We start from the raw sequence: 11,990 nt of genomic DNA on the forward strand, positions 1-11,990 counted from the left end.
TACAGACCACGAATGAATGCTGGCTCGAAGACGTGATGCAAGGCAACGACGCGTGGCAGCCATGAAAGACGACGAGCGTCGTGAGCGCTATGAACAGATGCGACAAGCGGAACAACCACCCGTGGCGGCCATGGGAGACGAAAAGCCTGGTGAGCACCACAATCATAAGGCACAGCAGAACAACAACGCGTGGCAGCACGGAAGATGACGAGCGTCGTGAGCACTACTACCAAAAGCGAGAAGCGGAACAACGCGTCGCTGCCAAGGAAGACGAGGAGAGTTGTGAGCACCACGACCAGAAGTCACAAGCAGAACAATAATTATTGTCGATCAAAGCAAACTGCATAGAAATCTTTGCTTACATTGATTCCCACAGTGCGTGGGATCCGCATATTTTTGTGATCTCCACTCCCATACAATGGCTATTAGCATTAGGGATATTGCTCGAGAAACTTCACGTGATGCAGCTCTGCGTACAGTGACTCATCATGTTCTGTCAGGCTGGTCACAGAGTGTCCCAGATGAGATCAAGCTTTTTTTATTTTTATCACAGAAAACTTGCGTCCCTACAAGGCGGATGCATTAATTTTCGAATTATTTTAGACAAGTTTCATCAATGGCATCCAGGTATTGTTTGCACCAAAGAACTAGCACGGAGCTACGTGGTGTAGTGTACTATCAACCTACTATTATTCACGCGTGTGACACTCTGACAACCTCCTGAGCGCCACATACGAACACTTAAGCAGTACCTAAAGTCCAGCATGTTAGGGCACGCACTAGGCCACACCTTTAGTCACCGAGATGGCTGCAACGTGACGTGTGCAAGCACACACGCACTAGGCACACCTTTAGTAAGCACGAACTGTGGACCAGCGTTGGCTTCAGGTAAGCTTGCACATCTTGCACGCCGGAGGTCCGGGCTCTATTCCCACACAAACCGAAATGTACCAAATTTTCTTTTCAAGGCAACTAATTTACATTGTTTACACGAGCCTCCCTGCGAAATGTGACATCAATCTAAGCATCTTTTCCAGCGTGGGCCATTTTTCGTAATTGCCCAATTTCGCCAAGGGCATGCCAAGCGCATGGCCAGCATAAACACCTAAGATTTTTGCTTGACAAAGAACTTGGAATTGAAGAAAATATCCGTGTGTTTGAGTGCTGCACGAGAAACGAGGAACAAACCACACATCGAAAAGCTATGAAGATGCAATTTCACTAGTGGCAGCAAAGGCACCGGTTTGATATTGCATTGAAGGATCTTGTGGTTGTGCGAAAGGGGCTACGCGGCAGTGATACAAGAGCACTTAGTCCTTTCAATGTCGTGCAAACATCGGTACAACAGGATGTGCTTAAGACTAAGGGTACCTAAATAACGGACAGCTAGAATTCGCGGCCACCAGCAAAGTTCGTTGCTCTCAACCCAGGAAGGGTGAACAAGAAAAAAAAACCCGGGGGGAGTGTAAGGGGGACGAGAAAGAAGAGGCAACATGACGGCTTTTACAATTCGAGGAGGAAGAAGGGAGAATAATCAGGAATGGCGACCTATGCTTGGTGTGGTTACATTATAGACTAATTGTCTGTGAAATTTCTCAAGCGTACGAAAAAATAGACCCAAAATACCCTCTTCCAATCACAGCACCTTATCCTAGAAGAGAACGTGCCCAGCTGCAGTGACCACAGTCATGGAGGTTATGCTGTAAAAAACAAACAGACCAGGGCCCAAGTATTCGTTGTCCTCGTGAGTCTCTTACGCCACCTGTATACTCTGTCGTACAGTACATTGGCAGCGCAGTCAAGGCAATGAGCCTCAGCCTGCCGTTTTTGACTGCTCGCTAAAAAGTAGCTTTAGTGCCGTCCTGCTATGTTTGAACCAATATTTCCCAACTGATGCTGTGATTTACTTTACATTGCGCCGTAACATTTCGTCAGCAAAGCATTCGTGAATATTCTGCGCCGTTTCCGATAACCGTTCTCTAGTGGTCGGAGCTTAGTCTTAACGTAAGAGGCTGCACTCCGTACATGGCCTCCAAGATGCGGTGGCGGGCGCCCCGTGGCAAGTCATGGGTGCTGCCAGATCTTAGGTATTACAACTACGTTACGAATGTTTGCTTGTTGCTTGAACTTAGTATTTTCTGTGATGGCACCTCAACATAACGCTGTTACGTCGTTAAAGCTCGAGACATGGAAAAAGTAAGTGGTGCTACTCAACGTTATTGTAGGCAATGGTTATAAATGGTCACATGTCGTCTTTCCTAATGAAAAGATTTGGCGTACCACAAGGAAGCGTACTAGGACCGCTTTTATTTAACGTCTACATCAATGACATTGTAAATATTGATACTAAAGCTCAATTCATTATATATGCTGATGACCGCACTGTCATGTTATCTGGAAATGATGTGCGCAACTTAACAGTAGAATGTAATGTACTGCTAGAAAACCTATCTACCTGGTTGGTCTCAGTTAAACCAAATTAAAATAATGCAACTAAAACTAAGATAAATATTTTTCGCTCCAAGAACAAGTTACTGCAGTTAAACAATATCATCACTTTTGAAGGTCAAAAAATAGAAATAGTTGACAGTCACACAATTCTTGGCATTTATTTCTCTTCACACCTCTCTTGGGACATGCACGTCAATTATCTCTGTAAAAAGCTTTATTCTGTGACAGGGGTTGTGTCACGATGCCGTCGTATACTTCCAGAAGAGCCAAAGTGCAGATTTAGAGTGCATTATTTAACTCACACTTATATTATTACGCTTAAATATGGTGTACAACCACCAAAACTAACATACATAAAGTTCTTATGTTGGTGAAGAAGATAATTCGTTATGTTGGAAATATAGATTATTATTCAAGCACCAGAGAAGCATTGCCTAAGTATAATGTTATTCGAATTGATAACCTATACACTTATCGTTTATTACATAGTGCACGATATTCGTCAGAATCAGCTTGGAGCTACATAAAACAATTAGCCTCTTTAGAGCGACGCCCCATTAATGCGAACACAAGAAATCCTGAGATATGATTCATTCCATACTTCAAAACACTCTATAAGCATCAGTGGTTAGTACATAACCTACCATTCACTTAGAACAAATACAAAAATATCGATAATTGCAGTAAGAAAGAACTCCGTGCATACTTTGTACTCTTGTAATGTATCTGATGTAAAGATTATTCTGCCTGTGTGTATGGTTCTGAGTATATAATGTGCAACCTGTCTCGTTTTTTTTTAGCAAATGTTAACCTTGTAAATTCAGTCTCATGCTATGTTGTATAGCTGGTGTTGCATTGTTTTGTATATCTAGTATTGCTATAGTAGTGTTGTTTAAAATGCACTTTCGTCCATGAGGAATTTCAGCGACATGTGGAATTATGTGAATTATGTACATGTGCGCACACTGTTTGCTGTGCTATTGCCTTGCCTGGTCTTTTGGGTGACGTCAAGCTACGTATGTAGCTTTTAGCCCTAAACGACCATCCAGCATGTAAACTGGAGAATAAATTCATTTGATTTGATTTATAACCTGCTTTGACCCTCTAGACTGCAGGCAACTACTGCTGCCAACAAATGTGACCAAGCAGTTGACGGAACAATGACATTTAGGATTGACGCAGAGGCCTGCTTCTTGTTTACTTTCACTTAAGTTTTCCAAAAGTCTATTGCAACTGTCGTTGTCAGTGTACTGCCCTTAGATGCTAATGTCAGAACTGACTAATTGAGTTAGTCGCGAGTGATGAAATATACTTGTTTATACCTGTCTTTCACATGTCTCTAGGAATTCAAGAGCCCATGATGTATAACACAAGTTCGGAAGTGGTAAGGTTAACATGCTGTCAAGAATTCTAGAAGTTGTCATGATGTGAGTTATTAAAGGCAATTTGTTTGCTAGCAGCGGACTTTCCGTGTCTTTCGCTGCAACAGCAGCATATCAATGTCAACGACACACGTCTTCACAGGATTAAACAGTACTGACATATCCATAGCACCGGCTGCAGAAACCATCGGCTGGCCATTCATGTAGGCAGCAAAAAATAACCAGAATAACCTTTGTCTACTATATAAAAGCCAAAGGAAATCTTCAGAGCATCATTGAACCAAACTTCGTACTAGTGAGAAGCCAACGATGAAAACTACATTCCTTCTCACTTTTACCTGCATTTATGGTGCGTTGGAGCTTCTTGATTTCTTGCTTTCTTTGCTGATTGTGTCTTCAAGCGGTTGATAGAAAACCTGTGTTTTCTATTTTCCCTGTTTATTCTATATAAGTGGTCTCAGCAAATATATGGATAAAACTCTGCGAAAGGCTTATGCTTCACCAGTGGTGCTATAAAAAGCCGCATCGGTTGGTAACATAATGCAGAAGCTTTATAGATAAGCGGCCATAGCTCGAAGTTTTAGAAGAGATATTGAAGTTCACAAAAATATGAATTATGAGCTCTAGAGTAGAATCGAATGTAAGTTCATTTTCTAAAAGCAAATCAATCAACTCCTAGAATGTGCTTATCTGGCCAGATATTTATCCGCGCTTGGTCTATGCCGTCTGCTCACGTTTTAGAGTGGCCGAAAAGGAGTTAAGAAAATCTCAATCTCATGCCTCTTTTTGTGGTGTCATCGACACGAGATCGTGCCTTTGCTAGAGCCCTTTTAAAACGGTTCCGTTTAAAAAGGGCTCCGTTTAAAAAAAGTTACGGTGAAAGTAATGAAGGTTCTTTGCCCGCTCTCATGAAGGCTTTAAGAGGTTTAAACAATCACGGTAGTGTAAGTACGCCACCTGAAAGAGCGCTATAAAACATACATAACGAATGCCTGCGAGTCCTTCGTTCTGAGTTAGACGTACAGACAGTTGATTGCTTGATTGAAGAAATTTATTCTCTCTTTCCTATACAAAATGCCAATATTATTGACAGGCTAGAGTGAAGATGCAAATAGTCATGCGTCATATATTTTTTCCTCTTATGACTCCTTCTGCAACCACACCGCTTTGAGAGCACTTTATTTAGAAATTCGCATACATTTAAAGTATAACCTAGCAACCGCAGTTTCAACACAATACTCTAAACGACTTCATTTGCACTGCAACGGTAAGTAAAACTCTAGCGGTCGGAGCAGTTAAATTTTATCGTCAGCAGTAAAGTATAGTTCTGGATCATTTTTATCGTAATTAGGAATTATGGCTATGCCCTACTTTCTGCTGAATATGGCATGAGAAGAATATCCTTATTTTCCTACTAAATTTTCATCCTGCCCCTACTTTGAATAACAGTTTTTGCGGAACCTTATCTCGGTAAGACAATCATTGTGAGGATGAGCTCAAATGTAAAGCACATTTTTTTTCACTACCGTTACCTGGTTGTGTGCTTTCGACACATTCTGGAGTTAGGACAAGTAAAGATATTTTTTTAGTTCTACCTAATTCTATGATGAAGCTTTAACGCCCCATTCTTGTTTTATTTACTTTCACACTGTTGCGAGTTGCCGAAATATTTTGTCTACGGTTTAGGGGTCCATTGACTACGTGTCTCATAGGCATCGAGTTTGGATCCAGCTGGCAGTCATAATTCGTGCACGCAGACAAACCTTGAATGACACTGCTCTATGGTGCTGTGGCACCGGCTCTCGAGTACCTTTCTGGCTAGAGGCGCCGCCGAGGTTTAGAATCACCCAGCGATTCTTAAAACGTGTTATGTGTACGGGGCAGGGGTCCACTCCTATACGCGCCTGAGCGGCAGCCGCTTAAATAAGCTTTCAGAAAAGCCCACATGGTATTGAGTGACGAGTCATAGTGTGCGCCGTGGAGGTGGGGTATGGACGCGATGAACGAATTCGAAGAATGTTGTCTTGTAAACACCGAGTTCTGAGTCCGCCGATAAACATACTGCGTCCCTCCGAGCAACCCTCTAATGAGAGTTGTGTACGCGGTGTTGCGGCGCCGTCTACCGAACCATTTGCTGCCTACAGGTGCCGCCGAGGTAGGAAATAAAGGTGGCAATAAACTGTGCGGGCGAAGTGTTTTTTGCTGCAGCCACACCTGACTGTGTGGAAATGAGGAACATAGTTGTAGGAAGGGAGAAAATAGTTATATTTTCTAAGATATTTACTATTGAGAGCAGGCTCATCCCTATGGTTTGTGGCCTACCAAACTTTCGACTCTCATTGACTGTTGCATCTGTAGCGCAAGGCAAAAACGCTGTGACCTTTGCTTTTTTCTGCAAGAGGTATAGTAACCCGCACGATATTCTATCTCTCAGGCTTGGCTGAAATCAGGTTTGCTGATGAATCATTGAGGATCCGTACAATGCACGTTAAAGTGAGTCTGGGCTATATTTAGATTTGCGGATTGATCACCGAGGCACCGTAAAGTAGTTTGCGCTGTAACAGTCATTGAGAAAGTCGAAAAGGTATTGTGTTGAAATGGTAATTAATTATTTATACCTACCATGTATATGCCTAGAAACGCTTACCGATACACATTTTCTAGTCCATCTGGGCTACATCGCTTCTTGTTTGCATTTTTTCATCACCACCGATCACCATCCGTGATGCACCTTGTTCCAACGACGAACATAGAAGCAAGGACAAGAACAAGCACACTACCTTAGTAGGGGATTCCTAACAGTGTTTTAAGCGCAATACCGGTTAGGGTAATATTTCGAAGGAAAAAATGTAAAAAAATTTTTGGGGGAGATATGCGGATCTTTTGATATTTGTGGGATTTGTGTTACTCCTGCAGTGAAACGTCCTCACCTGATTTTATTTATTTATTTATTTATTTATTTATTTATTTATTTATTTATTTATTTATTTATTTATTTATTTATTTATTTATCACACTACCCACAGCGCCCGTAGGCATTACAAGGGGGGGGGCGAAGGAAACAAAGAACCAATCAATAAAGCAGGCAAAACAAAACATGTACCCGGAACACTTTCATACTCGCAGATACACACAAAAACACTATCTTACTTCAGTGGGCGTATACAGTTTGAAAATACATCATTTGAAAAAATCGTTGCGACATCGGATGGTAGCTTGTTCCATTGGCTTATGGTTCTAGGAAAAAATGACATTTTAAACGCTTCAGCTTTGCACGCTATTTCTTTAACCTTATTTTCATGGTCCAGCCGTTCAGAAACATAATCAAGCTTGAAAAAATATTTCCCGGGGTCTATATCTGTTCGAGAGTGGAATATGTTGTGAAAAAAGTTCAATCTTAGATATTTCCTGCGTTGCTGCAGCGATTCCCAACCGAGGCTTTCTTTTGCTCTTGAAACGCTGAAATTCCTGGCATAATTTGAACAAACAAAACGAACGGCTATGCTTTGAATTCTTTCTAAACTGTTTACGTCACGTGCCGACCACGGATCCCACACAGCACACGCATAATCCAGAACAGATCGGACATTTGGTTTGTACAATGATACCTTTGTCTCCAGTGGCAACTTTTTTGCATTTCTGCACAGGAAACCAAGAACGCGGCATGCTTTAGTTGTGATGTGGTCAATGTGACGGCTCCAAGAAAGAACAGGTGTGAAATAAACGCCAAGATGTTTGTGCTCCTGAACTGATAATATCGTGGTTGAATTTAAAGATTAACAGAAGTCATGAGTTGTTCTTTTCCTCGAAAAACGCATATGAACGTTTTTTTTTCAAGTTAATGAGCATGTGCCACTTGTTGCACTACTCATTTATCTTATACAGGTCATTTTGTAAGACATTGCAGTCATGGGTAGTATTAATTGTGCTGTACAAAACACAGTCATCGGCAAATAGCCTCATTTGCGATGAAATTCCGGAGCAAATATCATTTATATAGATGAGAAACAAAAGCGGTCCTATGACTGATCCTTGGGGCACGCCAGAGGACACATCAACTTCACGGGATGTTTTTCCATTAAGCACAACTTTCTGTTTTCTTAAATTTAGGTATTCTTTTATCCAGTTAACAACCGTGCTGTTTATATTATACATTTCTAATTTTTCTATAAGTAGAGAGTGAGGGACAACATCGAACGGCTTCTTGAAATCAAGAAACAAACAGTCAACAGAAAAACCCTTATCCAAAGCTCCTGCTAAATCATGCGTTAACTCAAGCAACTGTGTTGTACAGGAAAATCCACTACGAAATCCATGTTGCTGAGGGCTAAGCAAAGAGTGCACGGTCATGTGGCTCATAACATTACTGTAAAGTACATGCTCAAGTATCTTACAAGCAACGCTAGTAAGCGAGATAGGCCGGTAATTCAAAACACTACTTCGCGGTCCGCCTTTATGCACAGGGACGACATTGGCAAGTTTCCAGTCATCCGGTAAAGAGATTTCTAGTAAAGATTTAGTAAAAATTACGCACAGGTATTTGGACACTTCCCGTGGGCACAAAGAAAGCAGTGCCGGTGACAAAGCATCCGGCCCAGTTGCTTTAGACGAATTCAGTGTCTTGAGAACGGCCTCTATTCCTCGTTGGTCGATCATGATATCGTCCATGGGCTCACCCAACACTGGGGTGGATCGCGCCACAGTGTTTTGAGTGTCAACACGAGCAGCATACACAGAACTGAAAAACGAGATGAAGCACTCGGCTTTTTCAATGTCGTTATGGACGGTAGCACCGTCGCTATCAAGGGCCGGTATTGATAATACATCTTTATTGTTCATTTTAAAGAATTGCCATAGTTTATTCGGTCTTTTTTGTATGCGCAGGTGGAACGTGCAGAAGTACTTATCTTTGGCTGTCTGCATAGCTGCCTTCATCTCTTCAGTTTTGTTTTTGAGTTTATCTTTAAGTTTCAACGAAGGGTTTTTCTTATAAGCAGCGTAAACATGCGCTCTCTGCCTGGCCTTACATTTCACGTGTCGCGAACACCACGGCTTACTTTTGCTGCGCCGCGCAGTCATAACCCATGATGGTACATATCTTTCACGCATCTCGAGCAACTTGGTCTTAAACACTTTCCATAGCTCTTCCATATTCATGAATTCAGCCTGTGTCTCAAACACATCGTAGTAGGAATCTAGAGCCAGGGTCATATCACTGACAAGTGCTTTTTGATAGCTGTAGATACGTCGTGGACCACTGTTAGCAACTCTCACACACTCTTAAAAATAAACTTAGTAAATAGCTAGTAAATGCACGTTTTTACTAAGTTACTGTGTATTTTACTACCTTCTGACTAGTTCTGTACTAGCCAGCGGTTAGTAAAGCTAGTAAGTGCTGCCTTTATTAACCAGAAATGCTTCTTAGTTGTTTTTACTAAGTAACTACTAAGCAACTACTAACTCGTCTGGCCTTGGCCTATTATGCTGTGATGGTAACAGTCTTATGCGAAATTGAGATTGTGTTGCTCAATATGTTGGATTAGCAGTTATATGCGACGTCGTAGCACACATATGTACAGACAGTAGGCTTTAGACATTTTTGCACAAAGCTATAATTATTTAATCAAATACATAGGTTCTGATCGGTGCCACATGTGCTCCCTCAAACTAGGCCTATAAATAATCGTGAAGTTGCTCTTTCAGTAAGTGTTGCGTAGCACCTTGGTCGTTCTGTTTGTATGTCCTTGCTTGTCGTTGTTTGTTGAAGACAGTAGTACATTCTTGCCCGGAATCAGTGCGCCTTCATGTCCTTGGTAATAAACATTACGTGTATGTATATACCATCAATTAATGCGATAGGGCACGGTTCTTCTTTTTTTTTCATGTATATTATTTTACTTTCTTATGCTTTTACAATACCATCGACTTCATATGGCAATGCAAGCGGCACTTATAAATCGAATAGGCGCCATTGTATTGTTGGTAATTATATTTCAGTTGCGTTAGTAACTGCACTACCGAGGTAGTATTAAGTTAGTACTAAGTTAGTGTTTTTTACTAGCTTCAGCAGCTAGTGAAAAGTACTAACCATCATTTTACTACCCGCACTTACTATGAAGGTAGTGCTTTTTGGGACTAGTAACATGTTAGTATTTACTTAGTGAATATGACGACCTTTTTTTTTTAAGAGTGCATACTGCAAATTCATATCGCACAATACAGCTTGGTGGTCGCTTATGCTCGGCAGCACTGTTGTAGAACTCACCGCCTCTGGCGTGTTAGTGAAAAATAAATCTAAAACATTTTTTGCCCTTGTCGGCTCTAGAACTGGTTGTGTTAACTCGAAGAGGCTACACATCTTCAACATTTCTTTACTTGACTGGCTGCAAGCGCTGGAACTGGGATCTGCTAGAGACCAATCGATTTCTGGAAGATTAAAATCACCGCCTATAACTAGGTAATCAGTGCTCACTGTTTCCATTGTCGCGGTAAGCTCACCTAGAATATTAACTTTGCTTCCTGGTGGGCGATAGAACGAACATACCGATAATGACCTACCGTTCTTCAATCTAATCTCTACCCACAACATTTCACTTTGAAACTTTCGTTTTTCACTTCACTTTGAAACTTTCGTTTTTCACTTCACTTTGAAACTTTCGTTTTTTTTATTTTATTATCTCAAAAAATTTAGGTACAGCCATATGCTAAGGAGTATTGAGTGGAATGTGTAATTTGTAGAAAATAAGTTCATTAAATAATTTGTTTGCCATATAAAAACGTGTAAAATTTTGTACACTGTACATATCTAGCTCAATATAATAAATCTAGAACTGCACTGCGAATGAAAAATTTGTTGCTCAATTTTAAGCGAAAAATTTCGAAATTGTTTCATAAAATAAAATTCCGTCTTTAAAACTAGCTCTCAAAATGTACGCGAAAAGGGAATAAGTAAGTATGCATATGACATACCGTGGCTGTGTTTTTTATGTCTCCGAAATTTGTTTTATTGCGATTATGCTGATAGACAAGCCAGACTCACAATCCTACATTGAAAATTTCTTCCACGCATCAGTCACAAAATATATTTCAAGATAACTTTATTGTGCTTGAAAAATGTTGCTACGCTCTGCTACCTGCTGAAGATGAGTGGTCCTCTTCTATGTAAAGTCGTATGTTGTAAATTCTAAATATGCTGCTGCGTAATTGGGCAAGATAATTCAAACGACAGGCGTTCCCTGTATTTATCTCAGCTAACATTTTCTTGGTGTTGTTTCCATAAAGAAACATTTATGCCAGGTTTTATAGGGTTGAGACATATCACTTTTATTATTCGAAGCGCATTGTATGAGATGGTTTATGATGATGTATGTTGCATTTCTTTTCAGCAACTTTGGCCCGAAATGACAGCTCAACTGAAGGTAAAAGCACTTGTCTTCAACGGACAAAGGGAATGCACATAGATGTTCATTATTGTAGGAAACTTTCGTCGCTCAGATCAATATCTTACAGCTCTCAAGGGACTGGAATCGCTTTCACATTTTTTTTGCTTAAGGGCGGCCTGTTAGAGCTCATTGGGACCTAGATAACCTTGTAGTCAGACCTATTGTGCATACAAGTGGTTGTCATAGGGTTAGGCTAAGGCGATTAAGAAAACGCTCTACGCCCGAGTGTGCTTACTATGGGCCTTGAAATGTGTTTGCTATGACTACTATGGTTATGATTTATTCTCAAAATGTGTTACATACGAAAACGTGTGTTTTTCCTCTCATATATGCCCTAGGTTGCTAAATGTCACATTTGCACTATTTTCACTTGCGTGTAGGAAGTTCCAAACGTGATTTCATCAATATATTCGATGCATCAATATACCCCCCCCCCCCCCCCCCCCGCTACTGCAGCTAGAGAAAAAACTCTCTTTACCTAACGTATACGAGTTAGTACTACCTGCGCAAATATTGCAAATGTTGCAGGGTATTATGCCACAGGTATTTCCGTCTGTACTGATGTTACTACAATGTTGCAAATCTTGCTGAATTGTTCAGTATTCGTTTTGGAGGAGGAAACACTTTATGTAGGAACCCGGAGGAAATGTCCAAAACATTGTTTGGACCGGCAGCTTAAAAGCTAGTCGCCGGTCCAATATCGGCTATGCCTACC

The sequence above is a fragment of the Dermacentor silvarum genome, chromosome 5, assembly GCF_013339745.2.
Source record: "Dermacentor silvarum isolate Dsil-2018 chromosome 5, BIME_Dsil_1.4, whole genome shotgun sequence".
In the NCBI taxonomy this organism is placed as follows: domain Eukaryota; kingdom Metazoa; phylum Arthropoda; class Arachnida; order Ixodida; family Ixodidae; genus Dermacentor; species Dermacentor silvarum.